This window comes from Cupressus sempervirens, chromosome 9 (genome assembly GCF_028749045.1).
Source record: "Cupressus sempervirens isolate cs-2001-9-10 chromosome 9, ASM2874904v1, whole genome shotgun sequence".
Taxonomy (NCBI): Eukaryota; Viridiplantae; Streptophyta; class Pinopsida; order Cupressales; family Cupressaceae; genus Cupressus; species Cupressus sempervirens.
In genome coordinates this window covers 594,114,666-594,130,597 of record NC_143126.1, presented here as the reverse complement: position 1 = coordinate 594,130,597, position 15,932 = coordinate 594,114,666, and positions in this window count along the sequence as shown.

Below are 15,932 nucleotides of genomic sequence, written 5' to 3'. Positions count from 1 at the left end.
GCTTGCTCGACTCCTTCTCTCTAATGAACTTAGTTTGAGCTTTACAAAAGACTTAGCTAAAACCTTAACTCTTTGATATGTTTTAGTGTGCCCATTCTTTGTATCTTATAGTATGTCATCAAATACACTTTTTCATCAATGGCTTAGATGATCCTTGTACTTCATTACAACATCATAACTTCAACCTTTCTCTAGGTGTTCTAGTTACATCTTATTGATTGCCTCCTCCTTGACAATCAACTTATTGATAGTATTTGGATCACTAAAGCAATTATCATTCCTACAAGTAGCAAGTTTGACATCAATGACAAAACAATGATTGAGGACATTCTTTACCAATTCCATATATTATGCTAGCAACTTTGCTTATGATTATTTCAATCATTTCCAACATAAAGTAGAAAGAATAATATGACCTATACAAAGATATAAGGTGCCTACTTTCACACATTTTTCTACTACAAGGGAACCTTTTGAAACCTTCCAATTTTTATCATTAAAAGTAACTACACAACCCTCATCATTGAGTTGCCCTATTGAAATTAAATTCTTACTCAACCTTGGAACATGTCTTACCTCATGTAGTAGCCAACGATTCCCATTTTGCAACTTAATCTTAACTTTTCCCTTTCCAAAAATTTGACAAATTTCATTATCCCCCAAATAAATAAGCTCAAAATCCCCTTGGACATAATCAATGAAATAACCTCTATGAGATGTAGCATGAAATGAAGCACCAAAATCTAAAACCCATGAATCATCAACACTTTCTAAAGACAGAAGCAAATCATCCTCTTTGGATTTTTTACTTACCACATTTGCCTCCTTGTCTGCATCTGGTTTATCTCCTTCATTTTTCTTTTGAGTGTAACAATCTTTCTATTTATGCCCTATTTTTCCACAATACCAACAGTTATTTAGTCCTCTCGATTGAGACCTCCTCCCCTCTGACTTTCCTCTTGATTTCCCACAATTTTTAGAATTAGTTCCTCTCTCATTCGTTCTTCCTTGACTTTGTGCATTCAAAGCACTTCCAGATGTAGATCCACCTAAGGATTTTCTATGAGTTTCCAAACTCAAAATAACACTGATCACATCATCATATTTTAGGATACTAATCCAGGAATAAAATTACTCACAACCATTACCAAGCCATTCTAGCTTTTAGGCTAAGAAAACAAAATCAAGAGAGCCCTAATTTCTTCATCAAAATTGATACCCACAGAAGATAACTGACTAAGTATTAAACTCATTTAAATGATCTGCAATAGATCGACCTTCTACCATTTTCATATTAATTAAATGCTTCATGAGAAATACCTTGTTTGAAGCAGAGGTCTTTTCATACAGTTTTGCTAGGGTCTGCATCAACTCTTCCATCATCTTTGCTTTTGTAATATTGAATGCCACTGATCCTACTAGGCATAATCAAATGTTTCCAAGTTCCTTTCTATTTAAAAGATCCCACTTGTCATTTGACATAGATCCCTGATTCTTGCTTTTGCCTTCCAATGACTTCCATAAATCCTTCTGATAAAGATAGTCTTCCATTTGCATATATAAGGATAGTCTTCCATTTGCATCTTCCATGATTGAAAGTTTTGCCCATTAAACTTGTCAACCCTCAGCTTACCCTCATCTACCATCACTCCCACTCAACCCTAAGATTTTCATGTAGAGAATAACTAAAAAAAAACCCTCACTCTAATACCACTTGTTAGGATTTAACCACAAACAGGAATAACAATTACATGCAAATATAACCAATATCAAAAAATAATAGATCACACAGAAAAGAACACAAGACACCAAGATTTTATGTGGTTCACCCAATCTCTAGGCTACATCCACCAAATAACAAGTCCAATATTATTATGATCTAGAGATTACAATCTAATTACAATCTGTAATCCCTTACAACTCAATACCACCGCAAGAATCAATTTCACATCACAATAATAAAACAATCCCTAACCCTAAGCCCTTTTATACAAGTAATTTTATGTTGCTTTAGGGTTACAACATGTTGGCCATATGTCGGCCATACATCAGCCACAATGTCCCCATTTTTTTTGAAGTATGTACAATACTTTCTTGATCAGTCACTACAAACTAATAGAATGGTGGCTAAGATATCCCTAGTTATGGAGTGCAAGAGACATACAAAATAAGCATGAAGAGAGCTCTCAAATGAGCCTTAGAGATGCAACCCTTGCTAGTAAATCATGAAATGGGAGATTATTGTGACAAGAGAAAGAATACTAGTGTCAAAAGAACTCCCAAGATGCAATGCAAGAAATGAAGCTAAATTAGGATGAAATGTGCAATGCAACTAGTCTAAGCAAGATGAGAGTGTTACAACCATTTTAATTAAACTATGTGATCTATACTAATATAAATAGAAAGTCTAAGCTATTGCAAATGCATCTAAACTAAAATGAGGATGATAAAGAAAGAATGAGACAAGAAGAAACAAGTTCTCCACAAAGCTCCAAGAAAATCTATCAAGAACCCTACAGCTTAACAATAGCTCAAAATTTGGATCCTTAGATGAGGAAAGAGCTCTTCATTTTAAAGATGTACAAATGGTTGAGATCTAAATAAAGAGATGAATGATCAAGGGTGGGGGTTGAATTTTAGCATGATCCTTGAGCAAGATCAAGTCAACCAATGAGAGAGAGTTGGCTTTTCATGTGAGACAAAAGCCTTTACTTTTAATTTGTAAATAGGAAAATTACTTTATGTGTGCACATTGTGTGGGTTAGAAGAATGGGGTATTTTATTTAATTAAAAGGGGACATGTATTTTTAATCAAATATGGACTTAATATATTATAGTCAAACTATAGGTTAAAACCAAATAAATTGATTTTTAGTAATATGGCCTAGATAAATGATTAAATAATTTAGTCAAAATGCTGAGAAGGGGGCTAATAGTATAGATGACTTTTTTAGGTGATTATAGTTGGTTATGCCTTTAGTTTGACTAATGCACCTAGTACTTTCATGAGATTTATGAATGAAGTTTTGAAGAGACTTTTGAGAAAATTTATAATTGTATACCTTGATGACATACTAATTTTAGCAAGAATAAAGAGGAACATCTTGAGCATATCATACAAGTGTTATAGAGGTTGCAAGAGGAAAAGTTATTGATTAACTTGAAGAAATATTCTTTTATGAAATAGGAGCAAGTATATCTTAGTTTTGTGATTTTAGCTAAAGGTTTGAGGATGGTTCCTAAAAAGGTAAAAGCTATATTGGAATGGCCTACACCTAAGACTATTGAAAAAGTTAGATCATTTCATGGGTTTGCAAGTTTTTATAGAAAGTTTATAAAATTTTTTAGTTCAGTAAGTAATGCTATGAAAAAGACTATGAGAGGAGCTAAAAGGGATTTGAAGGGGACACAAGGAGTAAATAAGAGTCTTAAAACATTAAAGCAAAAGGTTGCACCGTTGCTTATGCTTGCTTTGCCTGATTTGATTAAGGTTTTTCAAGTAGACTATGATGCTAGTGGGAATGTAATTTGAGATGTTTGGGTCAAGAAGAAATACATGTAGATTTCTTTAGTGAGAAATTAACTGATGCTAGAAGGAAATAATAATTTTATGATAAGGAATTCTTTTCTATTTTTCAAGCTTTGAAGACATGGAAATATTATTTGATGCCTAAATAATTTGGCTTGTATACAGATCATAGGGCCATGCAGTGCATTGGAAGTCAGAACAAACTAAATCAGAGACATGAAATGGGTTGAATATTTGAAGAATTTCACTTTCATGTTGAAGCATAGGAGTGGATAATCAAAAAAGGTACTAGTGCTTTGAGTAGAAGAAGTTTTTTAACATAAATGAAAGTTGAAGTGCTTGGTTTTGATGATTTGAAGACTTTCTATGAAAATGATCTTGATATTGCATAATCATGAAAAGCTTGTAAGTATCATTTGATAGATGAAAAAGGTAAGTGGACTAAACATTTCATTCAGGATGTTATATTGTTCAAAGGAATTCAACTTTTCATACCTAGAGGGTTTGTGAAGAGTAATTTAATTAAAGAGAATCATAGTGGTGGACTTTTTGGACATTTTGGAATTGATAAAATATTGAAGTTGATTTATGAAAGATACTATTGGTCATCGATGTATGAGGATGTTACAAAATTTGTGTGAAGTTGTGGAGTTTGTCAAGTAGCAAAACAAACTAGTTAGAATTTGGGATTGTATTCACCTTTTCCTATCCCTAGTAGACCTTGGGAAGATATAAGCATGTATTTTATACTTGGAATAACTAAAACTCAGAGAAGTTTTGATTCTATCTTTGTGGTAGTAGAATTTTTTTCTAAAATGGCACATTTCATACATTGCAATAAAACATATGATGCGGTACATATATTTTCTCAAAGAGATAGTGAGGTTGCATGGATTTTTGAAGATAATTATTCAGATAGAGATACCAAGTTCACTAGATACTTTTGGAAGACACTTTGGAAGAAGTTGGGTACAAAGCTTAATTTTAGTTCTATATTTCACCCTCAAATTGATGGATAGACTGAAGTTTTGAATAGAAATATGGGTAATTTGTTGAGATGCTTGGTTGGAAGTAAGCCTACAAATTGGGACATGATCTTGACAGAAGATGAATTTTCATATAATAACTCTATGAACATAAGTAATAGGAAGACACCTTTTGAAATCATAAATGGGTTGCATCCTATAGGAACTACAAAGATGGTAAACTTGAGTAAAGAAGAAAAGAGTAGTGCCGATGCTAGATATTTTGTGAGTTTTATAAAGGATTTACATGATGATGTAAGAGATACCTTGTAGGAACAATACTCAAAAATATAAACAACAATTTGATCAAAAGAGAACACATAAATCTTTCAATGAAAGTGATTAGGTAATGGTTCATTTGAAGATAAAAATATTTCTAGTTGGAACACAAAAAAAATTAAAGATGAAGAAGTTTGCACCTTGTAAAATTATGAGAAAGTTTGATAATGGAAATTCTTTTGAAGTAGAGTTGCCTGAAGATATGGATATTTCACCCATATTCAAAATTTTTGATATCATTGAGTACCATGAGCCTCAAAGTGAGTTGATTGATAATATAGATTATCTAAAGAAGAAAGAGGAAGGAATCGAATAGATCTTGAATACCAAAATAAGAAGAAGCAGTAGAGGAAAGGATTACATGGAATAATTTGTTCAGTGGAAAGGAAACCAGTTGAAGATAGTTCATGGATGTCACAAAATGAACTAGATCTTTATGGTTCAGGTTAGAACACTCTTGAGTCCTAATGTGGACATTAGTTCTCTTCTTACCTTAGGTATTTGATGTAGGAACATCTTGGGTTAATGAGAAATTTTGCATCAACCAATTTTTTTTCTTTTTTTATGTACTAGTTGTAGTTTGATTTCATGTTTTGTACCAACAATATTAGTAGCTAATAAGATTGGAGAATGGAGGATGTGTATAAATTCTTGAGCTATCAACAAGATCACAACCAAGTATATATTTCCATTTCCATAGATGGATGATATTATGGACTATTGAGTGGAGTTGTGTATTTCACAAAGCTAGATCTAAAGAGGGGTACCATCAGATTCACATAAAAGAAGAAGATGAAAAGAAGACTGCCTTCAAGACAATGGAAGGATTTTGCAAGTGGTTAGTCATGCTTTTTGGGCTAACCAGTGCTCTAAGCACTTTCATGAGGCTCTTGAATAAGGTACTAGTGCAGGAGCACCTATTCCTCCACTCTCTAGAGTATCCACTACAACAAGCTCTTCATAAGTTTTTATGAGACCAAAATTTGCCTTTATTTTGTAATAGTTTTAAGATACTTTGTTGATACTTTGTTTTATCTTTGTCAAAATGTTTGTGGGCCTATGTTTACGAAACCTATGATAAACCTATGGGTAGAAACTATGCCACCTTTTTGCTAATATTATATATAGTATGCAATATTTCATATACTTATCAAAATGTGTGTTCTTATATTTGAATTTAATTTGATAAATGTTTATTTGCAAACATGTCTTTTTATTGAAACTAACCTGTTAATGAAGATTGAAAGATATTTGGAGGAATTCAAAAGTTGAGCACCAACTACATTCAAGGAGAAGCCATGGTGGAGGAAAGTTGTAACAGTTCCAGAAGACACGACAATGAGTAAGGAGGAGCTATGAAGACTTATTGCCTTCTATGCATTTACTTTATGGTGAGTATATTTTTAGACTTTATTATCCCGCCTTAGGCTATTATTCCTTCTTCCCACCTTCAGTTGCTATCCTCCTATTTTCTCTCCTACAAATTTAAAGCTAGGGCATTTAATTTTCTATTATGGAATAAGTGTTGATCTCCTATATATATAGGAATCTACCTAAGTATGTTAGTTTTTTAGCCAGTTAGAAGAAATAGTTTATGAGAACAGACTATTGACTTTTACAGTTGTGTTTTTAAAGTTCTGTGTTATGTAATGAATTTCTGAGATCTAATGAAATAGTTTTTGGCTTCTATCTTGTGTTAGTAGTTTAGTGAAGCCGACCAAGGGGGCCCACTTGGAAGGTGGATTAGATTAGGATAGAATAGAATTATTTCCAAGCATTCTTAGTATTGTAAGTAGAAGTTGTATGTTCCTTCATGTAGCATCACACTTTGTGAATGTTCCTGCAGCATATGTGAAAATAGTTATAGTGGATGAACCAAGTTGGAATATTTGTTATCCTTTCATTGTATTTCTAGTATTCATAGAGTTAGGTGTGTTAGTTTCCTACAACAATAGTGTAAGTTCTTTTCCTTCCATTTTATTTTCCTACAACATAAGCTTAGTGACTCATTAAGAGACCTAGTGCACATACTGTGTCGACCATTTCAAGTATATGTCCTTGGGTTGACAAGATTAAATGCACCTCATGTTGGGAAAAATAGTCCTTAGTTTGAATATATTATTCCTAAACATGGCCTAGAGCATGACTATGATACACCTATTGTGAGGCAGACCATTTTTGGCACCATTTTCGGGGATGGTGTCAAGTTAGGAGCATTTTTGAGTCATAGTTCTTAGATAAGTCTTTTTTTTATAGAAATCTTCAGTTTGAAGTTTCTTTCACCAGTGTGAAAATTTTAATTGTATGCATCAAAGAGGAAGACGACGAGATGAATATGAAGATTTCTTTCACTGGAGTTTGTTAATTTGGATGAAGAAATTGAAGAAGAAGAAGTTGAGTTACCTTTTAAAGATGCAAGCCTTGTTTTGCCCATAGCATCATCATCAAGAGATAAACCAATAGATATAAGTGGTCTTCAACCTTTCACTAAAGTATTGGCCAATTTTCATGAGAACACTACTTTGAATCCACCAGTTGTTAATCATCTAGTCCCCAATGTCCCTTTTTAGTAGCAACCTCATAATTTAATACCTCTAGTCATGGCACAACCTACTTTTCCATTTCCTCTCCCAAGCCTTGTAAATATTGATAATCTCAAGAATATACCTGTAGCTGCCCTTCCAAAGTTCTATGGCCTTGCAACCGAAGACCCTAATACTTTCTTGTTCAAATTTGACATATTTCGTTATAGTTTTGACTACAACACTGATGCCCATAAGCTTAAATTATTTCCAGCAACATTGAAAGAATCAACTCTATGATGGTTCATGGGCTTAGGAGCCAATGCAATAGGAAGTTGGGATGAGATGCAAACTCTATTTCTGGATAAGTACAAAGAGTATTGCAAAGAATCTAGTTCAAGATGAGATGATGTCTTTAGGATATCCTAGAAGGAGGAAGAAACATTGGAAGACCATGTTTCACATTTTTTATATACACTGTAGAAGAACCCTTAGCATGTGTTGTCTGAGGATTCACAAAAGCTAGTCTTTTTGAGAGGTGTGAATGATGACTGTCTAGAAGCATTGGACCCGATGGTTGGCAGTGACGTGTATCAAGCTTCTTGGGATGATCTCAAGAATATCTGTTAGAACTATTCAAGTTCAACCATGAAGAAAGGTCGAGGACCTCATTCCACAGTTACTAAAGGAATCAGTCAAGGCATTTTAAAGCTCAAGATATCTAACCTATTGTCAAATTTCAAACAAGACATCATCAATGATGTCACTACACATCTTGATACCATGACTGCAAAGAAGAAGCAAGCTAAAGCTGAGTTACAATTAGCTGAATACTATCCTCATTACTAGAAGCAAAAGAAGGCTTGCCAATGTAAACTGGTCACAAGCATGGAGAACCAACATTTTCCAATTCAGTACGTCAAGATAGATGGAGATGATGAGCAAGTATTCTTTGTTGCTCAACACCAACCATGGGCTCAACGTCAAGGTATGCCTCAAGATCCCTTGTAAAATTCAAATTCATATGGTAATCAATGGAAAAAATTTAATCCCCAAGGACCTCCACAAAATCAACCCAATTAGAACAATGCTGGGCAAAACAACCCACAACAATCCCAATGGCCTCAAAATTCCCAACCACCTTGGCCTAACCAACAGAGTAACCAATGGAAGAACCAACAAAACTATTGTCAAAACCAATAGAACCAATGGCAACCACCCCAAGGGAATTGGTATTCTACAAACCAATGGAGGGGATCCCAACAATGTCCTAACCAAAATACTGGTGCTCCACAATTACCAACTCCAGTTCAACAACCTTCTCTAATGCCACCACCTAAAAATCCTGGACCTCAAAAGAAAGCATAGTTACCTGCATAAATTCAACCAAATCTAAATGGCCAACAACCACAACAACCCATATATAGTGTTGATGCTCAGGAGTATCCTTCTTATGGTTTGGGTGTTGCAGATATATACCTAAGATGTGGTATGACTTTACCAGTGCCTAAACTGCCTCTTATAATTGAAATAATAGACCCTCTTGTAGCATCATAACCCTTAGTTGCTGAAATTATTGACTCAATCAATGTTACTATGTCAACCCTAGCTTCAACAGTAGTGGAACCTCCTTTTCCAAAAAAACTAATACAAAAGAAACCTGAACAAACAGAAGAACAACCTTTTAATATTGTTGATCAGCTAAAAAACATACATGTCCAAATACCCCTGTTTCAAGCCATTAAGGATGTTCTAGTTTATGAAAAAGCTATTAGGGAAGCCTACTTGAAGAAGCCTGGAAGGAAGAAAAAGGACCCCACCATAGTCCATGTTGTGGGACAATTGGTTGACATCATGCTAGGGAAATTGATCACACCCAAATATTCTAATCCAGGAAGTCCAATAGTAAATGTCACTATATATGTTCAGTTTGTTAAAAATGCTTTAATAGATCTTGGAGTTGCTATAAATGTTATGACCAAGGATACTATGAAGAAGTTGAAAATAGAAGTACTAAGGGCTACACCAACAATTCTGCAACTTGCAAATAGTTCTACTATTACCCTTGATGGGATGATAGAAAAAATAGTTGTAACCTTAGATTCTCTACAATATCCTGCAGAATTTATGATTTTATCCCCCAAAGTTAATCTATCTGGTTACCCTGTCATCTTAGGTAGACCATGGTTAGCCACAACTGATGCAAACATAAGTTGCATATCAGGGAATATGACCATATCAAATGGCCAAGCAACAAAGAAATTTGATTTATATCCTCCAACCCAACCATTACTTGATTTAAGCACACTGTTTGGCCAGATTTAGGAGATGAAGAAGAAGAGTTAAATTCCATAGTACAACTCATGATATTACATAGATAGTTGTGTGGTAGAAAAAGATGTATATGAAAGTTCTATGTTGGAATTAATCACATATGAGGAATGTAATAAGAATTGTAATTTTCTCAAAGAACCTAAAACTCTTTATCCACTTCTACCTTGTGAATTAGAAGCAAGTCCAATCTCGAAAGCTACTATGATAGAGTCCACCACTACTGTTGAACTGACTAAAGGTCATAATCTCCATGTTAATCCCAAATTAACACCTACACAGATGGAACAGTTAAAAGAATTGCTTCAAAGGCATGAAAAGGCCTTTGCATGGGACTATAGTGATATGAAAGGGTTGAGTCCTACACTGTGCACCCATAGGATATACATCAATGAAGGCTATCTACCACTCCATCAACCCCAGAGATGGATAAATCCAAGCCTTAGAGAGATAGTTAAAACTGAATTACAAAAATTGCTTGATGCTAGTTTTATTTATCCTATATCTGATAGTAGATGGGTGTCACCCCTGGTCATAGTACCTAAAGAGGGAGGAAAATAGAGACCAAGTTCTGGACACACTAGCTAGAAAGAAGTATTTTTCTTTTCTAGATGGGTATAGTGGTTATAACCAAATTAGTATTGCTCCTAAAGATCAAGATAAAACCACATTTACATGTCCATGGGGTACTTTTGCATACTCTATTTTACCATTTGGTCTATGTAATGATCTTGCAACATTCCAAAGAGCAGTTATTAGCATCTTTGCTGATATATCACATGATTGTATGGAAATATCCATGGATGGCTTCACAACATTTGGAGTCACTTTTGAAGAAGCAATGGTGAATCTTGAAAAGGTTTTGGTAAGATGTCAAGAACATAATTTGGCACTTAACAGTGAAAAGTGTTTCATGCTCATGCAGAAAGGTGTAGTACTTGGTCATTTCATCTCAGCTGCAGGAATACAAGTGGATCTAGCTAAGATAGAGGTAATTCAAACATTGTCCATACCTACAAAGTCAAAATATGTAAGATCTTTTCTAGGTCATGCTGGATATTACAGACATTTCATAAAATATTTCAGCAAAATAGTTAGTCCCTTGTACAAGTTACTCACAAAAGAAGTTGAATTTAGTTGGACATTTGAATGTAATGAAACCTTCTTGCAGCTTAAGAAACTTTTGACTATAGCCCCAGTCTTACAAGGCCCTAATTGGAAGTTACCTTTTCACATATATATAAATGCCTCTAATTATGCCATAGGTGTAGTCCTAGCACATCAATCACAAAATCTTGAAAATGCAATCTATTATATCAGCAAGAGCCTTAATGGACCAGAATTAAACTACACTGTGACTGAAAAAGAATTCTTAGCAGTAGTTTATGCCCTGAAAAATTTTTGGCATTACATAACTAGCTATTCCATATTTGTTCATACTGATCATGTAGCAATTAAATATCTCATGAACAAACCTGCTATAATAGGTAGGTTAGCAAGATGGTTACTATTGTTGCAAGAATTTGATATAACTATTGTTGATAAGCCTAGAAAAGCCAATGTTGTAGCTGATTATTTATCAAGAATCTATCATGATGACATTGACACTACTTTGATAGATGTTGCATTATTAGATGAGCATTTGTTTCATATTGCTATTCAAACTCCATGGTATGCAGGCATTTCTAACTACATTTCAACCAATAAAATACTAGAACATTATTCTTACAAGGAAAATAAGCTACTTGTAGAGAAAAGTTTCCATTTCTCCTAGATAGATAATCTCTTGTTCTACATTGGACCTGATCAAGTTATGAGAATATTTGTGAGAGAAGATGAGACATATGACGTTCTACATGCATGTCCTAATGAACCATGCAGAGGAAACTTTGCAGCAAAAAGAATAGCTTTCAAAATCTTGACAACTGGTTATTATTGGCCTACACTTCACAAGGATGTAGTCAACTATAAAAGGAAATGTGACAAGTGTCAAAGGATGGGCTGACCAACAAGAATAGATGAAATGCCTCTTAATCCTCAGATGACATTAGCACCATTTGACAAATGGGGAATGGACTTCATTGGTCCAATTGATCCTCCATCTAATGGAAAATCTTATATTCTTGTGTGCACTGATTACCTGTGTAATGCCCTACCCGGAGATCCTTGGAAACAAGGATTCAAATCAAGCCAAGATTTTTTTTTTTAACAAGTATGAATGCACATGACAACATCATACAGGGATCACAACGATCGCAATGGAAGACTTCAACACAATCTCGGCAACCAACAAATCTTCGAATGCCACAACCAAACTGACACACACAAACAAAGCCAACAATGACAACAACAAGATGAGGGTACAAGAAATGACCACTCATCAACAAAACACCAAGCTGGGGTAAAATGTAGAATCCCAAAATTTGGCTAAGCCTGAAATCCTGAAGCCCTTAAAATTGGCTAAGTCTGGATTTCTGAAGCCCTAAAATTTCCTAGAATCCATAACTTATCTCTGAGAGGTCTGAAACCTATCTCAAACGATTTTTTGCATATATTAAAATATATCTTAAGTATAAGGAATTAAATATACTTCAACTTATACTTAAACGATATATTTTAAACCCTGAAGGACTACAACAGAAACCCAAAAACTGAATATAAACATCACAGAGAACAAAAGCAACATCGCAATGTACATGAATACATCTCAGGAACAAAACAACCAAACTAAGTACGGAGTTCCTCCCAACTGTCAATAGCATCATAAGACCATTGTGGGTCCTAGCCATCCCCTGCGCGTAACATCCCAAGCCACCGACCAAATCGTCGGTACTGTCATAATAGGGACGTCACTACTAAAAACATGCAACAATATAAGCATAAGGAAATCTAACATGCTAGTAGTAAAGCATAAGATAATCCTACAGTAGATAACATCACCGATCACATGCTAAACAGCAATAAGCAACAGATATGCTTAATACAATAATTCATAGCATCTAATCATATGCTAAACATCAATAAGCAACAGATATGCTTAATACAATAATTCACAGCATCTAATCATATGCTAAACATCATAATAAGGGAATGTGTCAAATAAACTAACATCATCTAAACATGATATCCAAGCATTCCAATGAAAGCATAAATCACAAGAAAGCATACTCCGAAACCCGAAGTACCAAGTGAAAACATCCAGCAACGGTCGCACTAGGACAAAGATCATCTCTGTACATCGATCCCTAGCAGTGGTGAAGGTAGCTACGCCTCCCAACCACGTGGCACCCATAGGTCCACACCCGCCGTGCTGATGGAGATAATAATCCAACCACAAACACACATAAAGCACAACATCCAAGGCTAACACTCACGCCAGACAGTATGATGGCGGAAGCAAGAACCTAAGACAATGCAAGGAGTACAGGTCCTGGTCATACACTCAAAAGGCTGCTATGTAGGGACTGACATCATGGAGAGTCACTTGGCATCGACAAGCCCAAGCTAGTATAGGCAGCTACTCTTCTCAACAAAAGGCGCACAACCTAGGGCAGCTACTCTTCACGACGGAAGGCGCACAACCCACACATTTTAATTATCTTGTATTTATTACCACCCAAATTTTTAATTTAATTATCACTTATATAAAACTTCCTCTGCCAACTGGGAAGTAGTCACCAGGTTACAGGATAGAAGCCCCCTCCATATGCTACCCTACCCTACCCATGCTCATCCTACGATAAGTGCCCGTGGGCATGCATACTCCCATCTCAACCCCAATGATCATAACTTCCAAAAAATCCACAAAAGATCGGGCCTCGCAAGTCACCCAAAAAATGTACGCGTACGTACTCGTGTGTGGCGCACCACCATCACGAAGATCATAACACAAGGACAAGAATGAGAACACAATGCAAAGAAAACACCCAATTGAAAGCAACACGGGAAGGACGAATTCTACATGAATCCCAAAGCCAACAAAACCATACATCATAAAATCACTCAATCGGCCTCAATCTGAGAGTATGGATTCTACACGAATCCCAATGATGTAACAAGACCAAACATCATGAACTCACTCAATCGGCCTCAATCTGAGAGTATAGATTCTACACAAATCCCAATGATGTAACAAGACCAAACATCATGAACTCACTCAATCGGCCTCAATCCGAGAGTATGGATTCTACATGAATCCTAGCGTTCACGAAACAAAAGCAAAGGTCTAAAGGAAACCATAACACTAGGTATAAAATCACTCAACTGAACACAACGTCGGGAGTACGGATGCAACACGCATCCCAATGCAACATAACAGTGCAAAAGTGGTCTGACTGATATCCAAACAGATCATCAAGGTCCACAACCCACATTGTGCCAAGAAAACTCGAGAAAACGGGGCGGCACATAAAACGAGGTACAAACCCCAAAAATTTGAAAAACTTCAAAATTAAAACCCATTTGGCCTTTGGGTTCAAAAACCCCCAAAAATAACTAAAATCGGACACCGTATGCAAAAATGGCCAGCATAACGGTGCAAAATCCCAAACCCTCATCCCAAAAAATAGGGAAATGTTCATACCCGCCCAACCGGGTAGAACTAACATACAAAAACGGAGGGGAACACTAGTTCTCAGCCTCCAAACAAACGGCTACCAAAAACAGAAGCTGAAACGGAGCAGAAACAATAAAACGGGAAAGCCCTACCTCACAGCCAAAAGGGCAAAACGGGAATCTGAACCATAAAATAAATATCTCGCAGAAGTAGCTAAAAATTGCGGCAATCCAAGGTTTCCCCGAGCTGGATCCAATGAGCCCAACCTCGCGACGATCCCACGCCCGTAGCTCCCACAACGAACAAAACAGTAAATCCTCGTGAAGAGGATTTTGGGTTTTACTCTCCAACTTTCCAATTCAAAAGTGAGAAGTGAGGAATTAAATTCCTCTTTGGATATTTATTGACTTTTCGGGTGAATAATCGATTAGGGCATTTAACCAGCCAATCTAGTTAAACCCCGAATCGACCCAAACGAAAACAGGCTATTCCTATAAATAGGAATTCATCTATGGCAAAGCTGCCAGAAATTAAAATAAATCAAATAAAAAGTCCGAAAACCCAAAAACACATAAATCTCTTCAACAACTTTCGCGACAATGCGAACCTCAAAAATGCATAGACACGCTTACTGGTCTAATCACATAATGTAAATGAGTTCGGATTTAATAATCACCGAAAGGTTCAAATTAAACATTTAATTAAGGATACATCGACCATACATGGGCGACATTGGTAAAATATGAACGGCTGAATCACTAACTCCATGTGCCACTGCCAGGGATATAAATCCTGCACACTAAACAACATGATCAAGTGCAATTGCATATAATAACATAACCGAAGCAATAAATGCATTAAATCACCTAATTTAACCATTTATTTAATTATATTAAAATAATCTATTTACATCACTCACGTTCGCATAAAGCATAACAACGTAGGAATGAAGTAAATAACCATAGCATTAAATCCATCACACAACATAATAAGAGATATGTCCAAATACCAGATAACATCACAAAACACACTGTCATCTCAAAATGGCATCATCATGCAATATGATTAACTGAACAACATAGTAGTCTAAAATCCATGATACTAGAATCAAAGTGTAGCATCTGACCCTTGGGTCCTCTCAAATGTAAACATAACATGAGTAAAAAATATCTCTCTAATCAGAAATATAACAAGGTAAATGCCTCAGCACATAACCCAATAAATCAACATGGACAATCCATTCTAATTACTTACACATTTAATAATGATTGATTACTCTGCATTAAAAGGCATTTAAAACACATAAGCAAACACAGTAAAAAACATGACTAACCACTGCTATAGGAACCTAGTCCAGTGTAGCATGGTAAAAGAACATAGTACAATCTCTACACACATCTCAAGGTAATCATGGAACAACCTCATGATACCACATTGATCCTGGTAACCACTGGCACAAACCTCAGTGAACCAAGAATCACATCATAATCTCAAAGATCAGACAAAAGCATAAACAAAGCAACTGATAAAGAAACATAAATCCAAACACCTCAACGGTGTAGACCACTCAGGGTCACAATCATGATCCCATCACAACAAAAGATCAGCAAGGTTGCATCCATCAGGACGACTTACAAAAGTCAAATGGGAGAGGCACTACAACCTGACAAAATGGGTTGAAGTTAAGGCTA